Source organism: Petromyzon marinus, unplaced genomic scaffold, assembly GCF_048934315.1.
Source record: "Petromyzon marinus isolate PM22_M1 ecotype Great Lakes invasive population unplaced genomic scaffold, UKy_Petmar_22M1.pri1.0 PM_Scaffold_14, whole genome shotgun sequence".
Taxonomy (NCBI): Eukaryota; Metazoa; Chordata; class Hyperoartia; order Petromyzontiformes; family Petromyzontidae; genus Petromyzon; species Petromyzon marinus.
The window spans coordinates 1474035-1484949 of NW_027423102.1; positions in this window are offsets into that span (position 1 = coordinate 1474035).

The window sequence follows — 10915 nt, forward strand, 5'->3', positions numbered from 1 at the left end:
TTGAGGGGAGCGGTAGTGTAGCGGTTAACGTGCTGCGCTACAAACCTGGCGACCCGGGTTCGATTTCCGCTCACGGCCAACACCAGCAACGATTATCTGAACCGGTCCTGGGCCTCCCCTAGGTAGACTCAGCCTCAAATGAATACCTGGTACGATGTGTAAACATCGCCGCTAGGGAGACAAAGGCGGCCAGGCGTGGTGTTAGCCACCCACCCCCTCGTGTGCCATGCCGACCTTTATAGGTGCTCGCTAGCAGAAATTGCCCCTACAGTATATTCAGGCTATACGGGGGATCTGTCTTTGTTAGTGGTGGTGGTGTTAGTAGTGGTGTTAGTGGTGGTGCTAGTGGTGGTGTTTGTCGCGGTGTTGCTGGTGTCCGAACAAAGGAGCGACGCTCACAACAACGACCTTTGACCTGGGCGGCTGAAATGTAGCACGTTGGCACAGTCATCTCAGTCAGTCAACTCTTGGCACCTGGGTCTGACCTGTGACCTGTCAGTGAGCCTTCAGCATTTCACGTGGTCTCAAAGTGCACCTGGCCTGGCATTTGCTGCTGCTTAGTGGCAAATGGCGGTCTTTGTTGTTTTTGTTGTGTTTCGTGTTGTGGGTGAGTGGTGAGGTTGTGAGTCTGTGATGATGATGTGAGTCCGTGTTGATGATGAGAGTCCGCATTGTGACATGACGCGTGTTTAGACATGAGTATTGTCGCACACCATCGGTTTTGTGTGACCCTCACCTGCGTCTCCCGCTCTCCACGCAGAGACCCGGACCGTGCGAGAAACGCAGTGAGCTCTGAGCACCCTACTCTGCAAGTTGCTGCCATGGAGGTACGTGTGGCTCTTCAGCTCGTGTGGTAAAATATGGGTGGACGTGTGTTTTCCCCTCGACTTGTGCCTACCTGTCACCTACCTGTATACCTGGATGTGCTTCTCCTTGTCCGCCTGAGTATGTGTATGTCTATCAGAGTGTGTCTCCGAGATCCTGTTGGTGTGCCTGCCTGTCTACGCGTGAGCATTTACAGCACTATTATCTATCCACTGATGAATGAGAATGCCTTCCTCCCTGAGACCTTGCTACCCCTCAAATGCTGTGATGGAATAATCCGCCAAGCGCCGATTTTGTCGCACCATCTCTCTGGTGGCTCTCCTCTCCGATGTGTTTCCTTCCTTGGCTGCCGCTCCGTTATTATTCTTCACTATCAGCCATTGTTGTCCCTCCTTGCCATGGCTCGTCATGCCCGATCCCCAATCACTCTTTAACAATTTGAACAATCCCTGCGTGTGACCTCAAAATCCACGCATCTTTCATTGTTAATCCAAGCATGGCATCTGATATTGGCCAAATATTCCAATGCTGAGAAACGACAACATCTCGGCAGGACCCTCCTGATTGTGGAGCCCAGGATCTCAGAGATGCTGGCTCAGTGCTCGCCTTCTGCACTTGCTCCAACATCTTAATCAAGCCTATGTGGTGGACCTTTGTCTTTGTGTGTGTGTAGATGAGCCGAGCTGGAGAGGCTCGGAGTAACGACACGTCTTGCACCACGTGGAGTGCGCTGTCCTCAGACGGCACCGGCTCCATCTGTAGCAAATCGCCGAAAGGTAAGAACAGTAATGAGGGACGTCACAGTGGCCACGGTAAATAGTGGGACATCATGATGGCCATGTTGCATGGGGGACGTCACAGTGCCTTTGGTGTATGAGAGATTTTATGGTGATTGTATGGGTGATATCAAGATAGCAATGCTACATGGGGGACTTAATGGTAATCATGTTTTGATTTAAAGCTTTCGTGGCTGCAGGGATTCATATTCTTGGTTCTTTCGGTAAAATCACGTAGAAGGGCAACAATAAAATTATAAAAATATAAAACAATAAAAATCTCACGACGTTTCGACTGCAACACAAGTAATCATCATCAGGTGTGAAAACCACAGCAAGAACCACAGCAAGAAAAATTGAAATTTTCTTGCTGTGGTTTTCACACCTGATGATGATTGCTTGTGTTGCAGTCGAAACGTCGTGAGAATTGTATTATTTTATTATTTTATTGTTTCCCTTCTACGTGACTTTACCGAAAGAACCAAGAATATGGTAATCATGTTGCATTAGAGACTGCATCATGGTTGCCATGTTACATGGGGGACTTCATGGTGGCCATGTTGCATGGGGATAATTATCTGTGCTCTGGCCTCAGTACTGAAACAACATCAAACGCTTTCAGAATTGCTTCTGCGGCCATCTTGAATGCTCTTCCAATATTAGGAAACCACTGAAGCTATCCGCGTTTAAATCATCAAGTTTGACAACTAATATCTATACTCATTCGCTCTTTCGGTAATGTCACCTAGGTAGAAATAAAATAAAACAAATCACGACGTTTCTATCGCAACACAATCAATCTTCATCAGGTGGAACAACCACAGCAATAATAAAATGCTGAAGTAGGTGAGAGAGCTGCTGTGGCAAGAGGTTATCGGTAAGAAAGGGGGGAGGAGCAAGCGGGGGAGAGAGAGGGGAGCTGCGTGAGCGCTAGGGGGAGAAGAAGTGAGGCTGGGGGGGGACGTAGGCGGAGGTAGAAGTGGTAAGCTGAGTATGGGACATGGTGGGAAAGTAAATCTGAAAAATCTACTAGTACCTGGCGCGTGTGATGGAAACAACCACAACCAGTTAAGGCTTTACCTAGTTAAAAACATCCATCGAATGATTGCTCAATTTGTATCCATCTTCTCGGTTGAAGTTATGTCTATGTTTGTATATCTGGATGGCTTCATGAAAAAACCTTTGATAGTTACCTGAAGGTTTGCAGAGTACCTTGGTCTCGGAAAAAAACAATATCACGCGAGCCCACAGCGTTATAACAATGGTCAGACACGGCAGAGGTATTGGTTCTGCGATGTTTCAGATCTGCCTTGTGTTCGCTAACACGGTCCGCGACATGTCAATTCGTTTTCCCAATGTAACTGCTACCGCAGGTACAACTCAGTTTGTCGACTCCAGGATATTGCATGTCAGGATGGGATTAGATCACGGATTTTGTGTACTGTATTGAATCGGACTTGGATCTTGTGTTTGTTTAAGATTTTGGAAATATTTTTGGTAACACCTGCTATGTATGGTAAAGTGATGGTCTTGATAGGCGTCTCAGTGGATTGTTTCTACATGGTTGGAGAAACAGCTTTGCGAATAATGCTGTCCCAGTACCCATTCATCTTAAGAGTCTGGTGTACGTGTTCCAGTTCACTGGCTTGGTGGTGTTGGTTGCAAATGCAGTGGCCCTATGGTGTAGTGGTTTGATGAGGGAATTCTTCTGCGCTGGATGGTGGTGGGAATTAGGTTTTAGATAGGTCTCTTCTCAAACAAAACATCCAGGAATTAGTAGCTTACCATCATTCTCCACTTCCATGGTGAATTTGATGGATGGGTGTATGGAATTTATGTTGTTGAGAAATTGATTCAATGTTGGCAGGCCATGTGGCCAAATGACGAAAGTGTGATCTACGTATCTCTTCCACAAGGAAGGACGTTGGGTGCATGTCTGGATGACATCAGTTTCAAATTTCTCCATGAAAACATTCGCTATCACTGGTGATAAGGGGGGACCCATGTGGGTACCTTCATTTTGTTTGTAGAAAGTACCATTCCTGGTGAAGTAAGTGCTGGTTCAGCGTTTCTACTGCTGCATGCATTTTTTTTCCGCCTGAGGACGACCGCTTGTGTTGCGATCGAAACGTCGTCATTTATTTTATTTTATCCATATCTGACTTTACCGAAAAAAACAAAGAGGAAGTGTTAGTAAGGCAGTTCCTAACCAAAGTTGGTACATCAGCATTCAGTCCATGTTGGACCAAGTCTTCAATTATTGCTAAGGTGTCAGGTACAGGAACCTTGGTGAACAGAAAGACTACATCAAAGCTGACGAGCAAATCATCTGGGGACAGTGAAATGCCTTTGATTAGAGAGATAAAGTGAGCTGAGTTTCATACTGCTGAGGTAGTCTTGCCCGTGAATGGAAGCAAGGTCTCAGACAGAAATTGGGCCAGTTTGTAGGGAGGTGAGTTGATAGTGGAAACGATGGGTCGAAGTGGAGTATCTTCTTTATGGATTTTTGGAAGACCATATAATCTGGGTGGTCTATTAGCAGAAGGTTTTAGGGAGAACTGCTTGAATGGTTCGATTAGAGAAGTCGAATTGGTAATGATATTGTTTGTTTTTAAAGCCAGGCAGTTGGTCGGATCTTTGTTGATTTTGGTGTAATTGCTATCATTAAGAAGGTCCTGGATTATGTTGCTGAATGTGGTTTTATCCATGACGACAGTAGCATTGCCCTTGTTGGCTGAGAGGATGACTTTGTCCTCTCTATTTTTTAATTTGGTGAGTTCAGAGCGCTCGTCCTTGCTGATGTTATTAATAGGATTCTTAGCATTTTTAAAGATGGTGGCAATTTTAAATCTTGCCACGTCTGTCGGGATGTGTCCCAAGCCTTTGAGGGCTACATCTACCTGGGTTTTTATATCATCCACTGGGATGTGTTTGAGGGTGACAGCAAAATTCAGCCCTCTAGCTAGTACCGATTTTAGGCTATCGGAGATTGTGCTGTTACTCTGATTAATAGCAGTCTTTTTTATGTGTGGATCTGGTTTCTTTTTTGACAAGTTATTGAATTTAGCAATAAGGTTAACCTTGCATTTGGAAGACATTGTTGTGGCAGAAGAAGCAGTCATGTTATCTACAAGGTTCCAATCAGATGCGGACATTTTATCTGTTAATGTTAAGTGTGATTGTAGGAGACATTTGTCTAAATTATCAAGTTCAAGCCGGAGTAGTCTTATCCTCTCTGAGATTAGAGAAAGGCTAGCTCTGAATAAGATCCGTTTAGAGTTGGGTTAAGTGACAGAAGCAGATGTGAGTTTAAATGTGGTCGGTATTATCTTGTTGTTGCGGCATCTCTTCAGAAAGGTGAGTGACTCGATCATGTGAGCCTTCTTGTCTCGCAGTCTGTTAATGGTTCTAACAGATGTGTGGAACCTATTTGCGTGGTTAGTTTATTAACCTTCCCCCACACTGTTGATTAGCACCATTGGCTACATGCGGTGCAAAAGAATTTCAACATACATAGCTGGGATTGGCAAAAACATCCCAATCCTGAAATATTTACTCTATAAATTGCTCAAAAGTTTGGTTCACACACCTGTTGTTGTTATTCTCCTCGTGCCTACAGAAATCCTGGCTCACTTTGGCCCTCACTTGACCGACCGCGAAAAGCTGGAGCTCGCAGCCATGCAAGAAGTGTGGTACTTTGCCCTCGACAACAAACCCAAGGGATGCAACAGGCATGGATATGATGACGACGAACGTAATTACATTCTGGTGAGGCTCACCACAAAACTACAGCCTTGGGGGCGGTCACAGGGCCCAGAGATAGCGGGGTTTGTGGCTTCTTATTATTGCACCTGAATTACCAACCAGGGCACACACCAACGCGCTTCAAAATCAGAATGTTTAATCCCGAGTAAAGCCCTTTTAGATAAGAAGCAATTTTTCAAGGGAATCTTCGCCAGCAGACAGTATCAAAGCATTCGACAATTACACCCACTCACACACTTACTCACCCACCCCCAGACGCACTCACTTGCTGACTCACTCACTCATTCACCCACTCAATCACTCACCGACCCACTCGCCCACTCACCAATGCACTCACCCGCACACATCTGAATCAGAAGTTTATTTCCCGAGTAAAGCCCATTGAGCTCAGAAGCTCTTTTTAAGGGTGACTCAGCCAGCAGACATCTGAGCATTCCAAATTATGGTTAAAAATAACTTCATAATTCCAAGCAATTTTTTTTGTTAAAATTACATTCGCACTTCTTAAATGTTGTGATTTTAACAATAGTCAGTTTAAATGATTGTACCTTTTGTTCAGTTCCGACATGATCACCTCCACTACCGCTATGAGGTGCTCAAGATGATTGGGGAAGGAGGTCAAGGCCAGGTGGTCCAGTGCCTTGACCACAAGAGGAACACCCTGGTAGCTGTAAAGATCCTGGTGTCACCGTCGAGGTAAGACTTCAGAGACGTGCCATCACGAGGCCGACGTTAAGTCCATTGCCGTGCAATGCGGTGGTGACACTCATGCTTCACAGCGAGAAGGGGGGCCTTGGTTCGGCTCCTGACTCGGGCACCATCGTGTGTGGAGTGTGTACCTTCTACCCCTGTTCTGCATCGGTTCCTTCTAGGTACTCTGGTTTTTCGTCTCTAAAGCTTAAAATACATACACACACAGTGTGAACTGGTATCGGCCAAAACATCCCATTTCTACAAGATTACCTCCACATTACAGTAAGTCATCATTTAATGCTGTAGATACATTCATGAAAAGTTCCGCGTTAAGCGAAAAAGCATTGAGCGAAAAAAATCTCTCCATAAATAATGTAACAATAAAGTTTGGCGAGATGCAATGTATGCATACACTGTGAGATGATGAGACCAATAACTGAGGCTATGCTATAGTAATAGGTTTTACCCTTTTAACTGGCACAAAAACTGACACCTTCTTTGGTTCTTTCGGTAATGTCACGTAGAATGAGAATAAAATAATAAAATAATACACTAAAATTCTCATGACGTTTCGGCCACAATGCAAGCGGCCGTCTTCAGGTGAAAGTTACAGACCTGTCGGGACAACAGAGCTCAACACACCCGAGACGGCTTTTCTTAGAGCTTAGTCTCCACTGGTGTTGGACCAGAAGAGTGGAGACTAGGCTCTAAGAAAAGCCGTCTCGGGTGTGGACCAATCAAATTCAAGGACAGTGCATATTATTATCAGAGTTGTCTCTTTTGTTTGCATTTTGACTGCTTGTGTTGTGGTTATTGCAAACATGATGCCTTGAATAAAGGTGTCAGTTTTTGTGTCAGTTAAAAGGGTAAAACCTATTACTATATCTTGTTACTGGCAAAGGAGGTCTCATAATGAGGCTATGCTGTCACGTTACTTTTATCATTCCGAGTACTGTATCATACCGCTCAACAGTGCAGCTCAAAAAAGTATTTTGTTGTCGACTACTCACAAACCACGTTATGATGGGCGTATTCCGTGTTATAATGGGTGCGTATCTTGTTAGAATGTGCGTGTTCCATGTTGTAATGGTCGCGTTTCTTGTTACAACGGACACATTCTGCATTGTGTAAAAAGTGTTGAAGAACCACGTTATAACGAAAACGCGTTGTTTTAACGGGCGTTTGCATTTAGTTTTCCCGAATGACCAATCCGATTTGAATGGCTCTTCACCTTCAAATCCTATTGGGTACCCTACGCCAGCTCCTGCGCCCCGTATGGTACCAATGAGAGTCGAGAACGCTACTCTAGCTCACAATGCCGTTAGACCTGGTGAAAGTATATTTAATTATTAATTCTGAATAGCATTTGCCTCTGGGTGACCCTTAAGCAAGTGTAAGTTATTAATTTGTGGACTTCCTCTGCGCAGCTCCAAGGAAGAAACATTGCAGAGGATGGAGCTCCAGATAGCTCTGGAACTTCAGAGTGAGGACAGCAATGAAGATTACAATGTCATCAAAGTCCTAAACAGCTTTGATTTCAGGGGACACCACTGCCTTGTCCTGGAGCTGTTGAAGTATGTACCGCGTGTTCCATCTCCCCCTCCCTCCGCTAATAGCATGGTTAACTGATTAACTAAACAAACTTTTTTGTTTTCGTGGGAAAGTCCACTGACCTATTAGTTATTTTTTTGTAAGCGACCTGCCCACAAATGATAGCTTAACAAAGTAACTTATCACGTGGAAATGTATAGCAGCCAAATACTATGAATGCATGTCGATTCGAAATGTGGAGGGGAAAACCAGAGGACCTACAGAATAATCCACATGATCACAGGGAGAACATGCAAACTCCAAATGTACATGCGTCAGGTTCGGGATCAAACCCCACGACCTTACCAGGCGGAGTTGTTATCTTCTCCCCATGGATAACCCTCTACCACCTGGCAAAAATGCCAATGAAATCAAGTTGTCAAGTGGGCAAATGAGCCAACTAATTTGGTTCATCGACAAACCAACGACCTGAACCTACACTGAACTATGACTCTGAATATTGGTCGTGAACATGCACGAACAATATTAAGATTGTTGTTAGCAGAATCAGCACAGCATTTAAGGAGATGACACTGACACTGTGTTGGTGTTGTTTCTGCTTTTGTCTCTCTCACAGGGAGAGCCTTTATGATGTGATGAGAGAATCGGGGTTCCGGTTGGACATGGAAATGGTGAAAAGTTATACCAGGGGAATCCTCATGTTCCTGTCCCACATCTCTTCCAGGAACATAGTTCACGCGGACATCAAGCCAGTGAGTGGACACAGCATTCAGTATGATTTTGTTGCAGAGGCGTATTGTTAGTAGGGAATCGTTCCACGGAGAAAACCGGCCACATTAGTCACAAGGTCTATGCGTTCGCTGTTTCCATCTAACTGGAAGGAGGCAGGGTCATTGTACCCCTGGTGAAGATAATGCGGTATGAATTAAACTGTAGTGTAGAGTCGTGTCGGTATTGGGGACTCACCATAGACAAAACCGGCAACGTTGATCACAGCGTTGCCCCAGTCCTTCGGAGACAGAAACTGGAGCAAATAAAGACTATTTCCTAAGTGTGCCAAACGTGTATTTTGACCTGACAGCTGCCCGTTGTCGGCTTCCACACTGCGAATGGAAAACTTCCGAAGACAAACGCGCGGTGGATAGCGTCATGGAATACGCGAGCTCTCATGTGTAGCTTTTGGTCCGTAACCCGTTAAAGGGCACTCTTGCAGCTGTGAGCTCAATGCACTCTCCTGTCAGAGGAACCATGATCAGTTGTCAATAGAGCTGCCCTCCTTTACTTCGATGGTCCCTTAGAGTGCTTTGAACATGAGCCTCAAATCAAATCTCTTTTCTAGATGCAATTGAAAGGGGCAACCCCCAGTAATAGCTGTCAACAAACATCAAATGTTGCACTTGACTGACGCTCGTTGACGGCACTACGCCTCGTCTAGTTCCCCTGTTTAGCGTAGGTGGTGGTACGTGATCGTTCCACTGCTGGCTGAATGTTATCGGCATAACCTCTGCATTTGAATTCATTCTGCCCCTTCTCCTGCAGGAAAATGTTCTCATCAAGGACACCGTGACCGGCACTGTGAGGGTCACGGACTTTGGCACGAGCTTTTTTGTGGAAAGTCAACGTGAGTGACCTCTCCTGGGTGTGTGAGCGTCTGCGTGTGGGTGTTTGTCTGATTGTGTATATGTGTGAGTATCTGCGTGTCTGTACATGTGACTGTTCATGTGTGTGATGAGGATGCTGTTTAAGAAACAGTGAGTACACAAACACATATATGTGTTGTTCTTGTGATTGGTGTGCAGCTATGAATGTTGGTGGGACTCTGGAATACTCGGCTCCGGAGCTGCACTTGGGCTACAGCTTGACCTGTGGCGTAGACATGTGGGCGCTGGGTTGCACGGTGGCGGAGTTGGCGACGGGCAGGCAATTATTTCAGTCCGACAGTGACAAAGATTACCTCCCGCGCTGCATTGAGGTATTTCCCACTGGGCGTCCATCCGCTCGTGATGCCCCTCTCTTTCCTTGGAGTCGTGGGTTTTGGGGGTGGCAGGAGGGGAGGTGGCCACTTAGTGATCTGGCGAATAGCGGCCGTCGTATGTTGTGTATGAGTGTACACGTGTCCATCTTGTACGTGTGAGGGGAGCAGTAGTGTAGCGGTTAGCATGCGGCGCTCATGGCCCACACTAGTGATGATTATCTGAACCGGTCCTGGGCCTCCCTTAGTTAGACTCAGCCTTAAATGAGTACCTAGTGCAGTGTGTAAAATACCTGGGTCAATGTGGCCCACCACCCCCTGTCTCTGTGTGCCATAATGCTTGCCCTCAACAAGCGCTGCTGCTGTTGTTACGCTATACTAACATCACTTGCCCCTACAGTCAGCCGAGGATACACGGGTGACCTTTGTCTTTGTCTCAACCATGTGCAGATTCTGGGAATGCCTCCACGATACATGGTGAATTCAGCTCCCGACAGAAGGCAGTTTTTTGGTGAGTTAAAGGGTGGTGCGAGTGACGGACCGGATTCAGTTTTAAGAAGAGGCCTGCGGCTGTTGTTATTTTTTTGGTGGGAGGGGGGGGGGAATGGCCTCTTTTTATTTTAAATTCCTTGGGTGAGTGGGTGGGTAAGTCGGTGTGTGGGCAAGTAGGTTGTAGGGTAAGTGGGCGAATTGGTCAGTGGGTAAGCGGGTGGGCGGGTGAGTGGGAGGTGGTTCGGTGATTGGGTAGGTGAGTGAGTGATTGTGTAGGTGGAAGAGTGGGTGGGTGGGTGAGTAGGTTGATGGATGGGTCAGTAAGTGGGTAAGTAGGTGACGTGGTGGTTGGTGACTGCATCTGTCCCGCTGTGCATGGCTCCCGCAGACCGTCAAGGGAAGATGTTGTGCCCAGGCAAGAAAAGGGTACCGGGGAGCTTCCCACTTGAAAGTGTGCTCAAAAGCCACGACCCGGCGTTTGTGGAATTCGTCAGCTTCTGTCTGCGGTAAGACACACCCACCACCCCCTCCCAATGAGGATCCCCCCCCCTCCAATTGATCGGCGATCACTCTCCACCGATCGCCAGGAAAATGTGGAGCTGAGTGGGACTGCCGATGTGCAGTACCACCGGTGTCAAGATCGCCCTCTGTGGAGGATGGGGAGGTCCGTGCAAGACGCTGCTGGCCAATGCGATGCTCGGGGCATTTTTAGTCTACTGGGCATCAGAGGATTGCCACTGTTCCTGCTGCTTCCGCTGCTGCCGTGCATTCCTGACCTTGTAGGAGAAGGGAAGCAACTTCAATGCTCTCACCACGCTTCTCTCACTACGTTTGGCGCGTG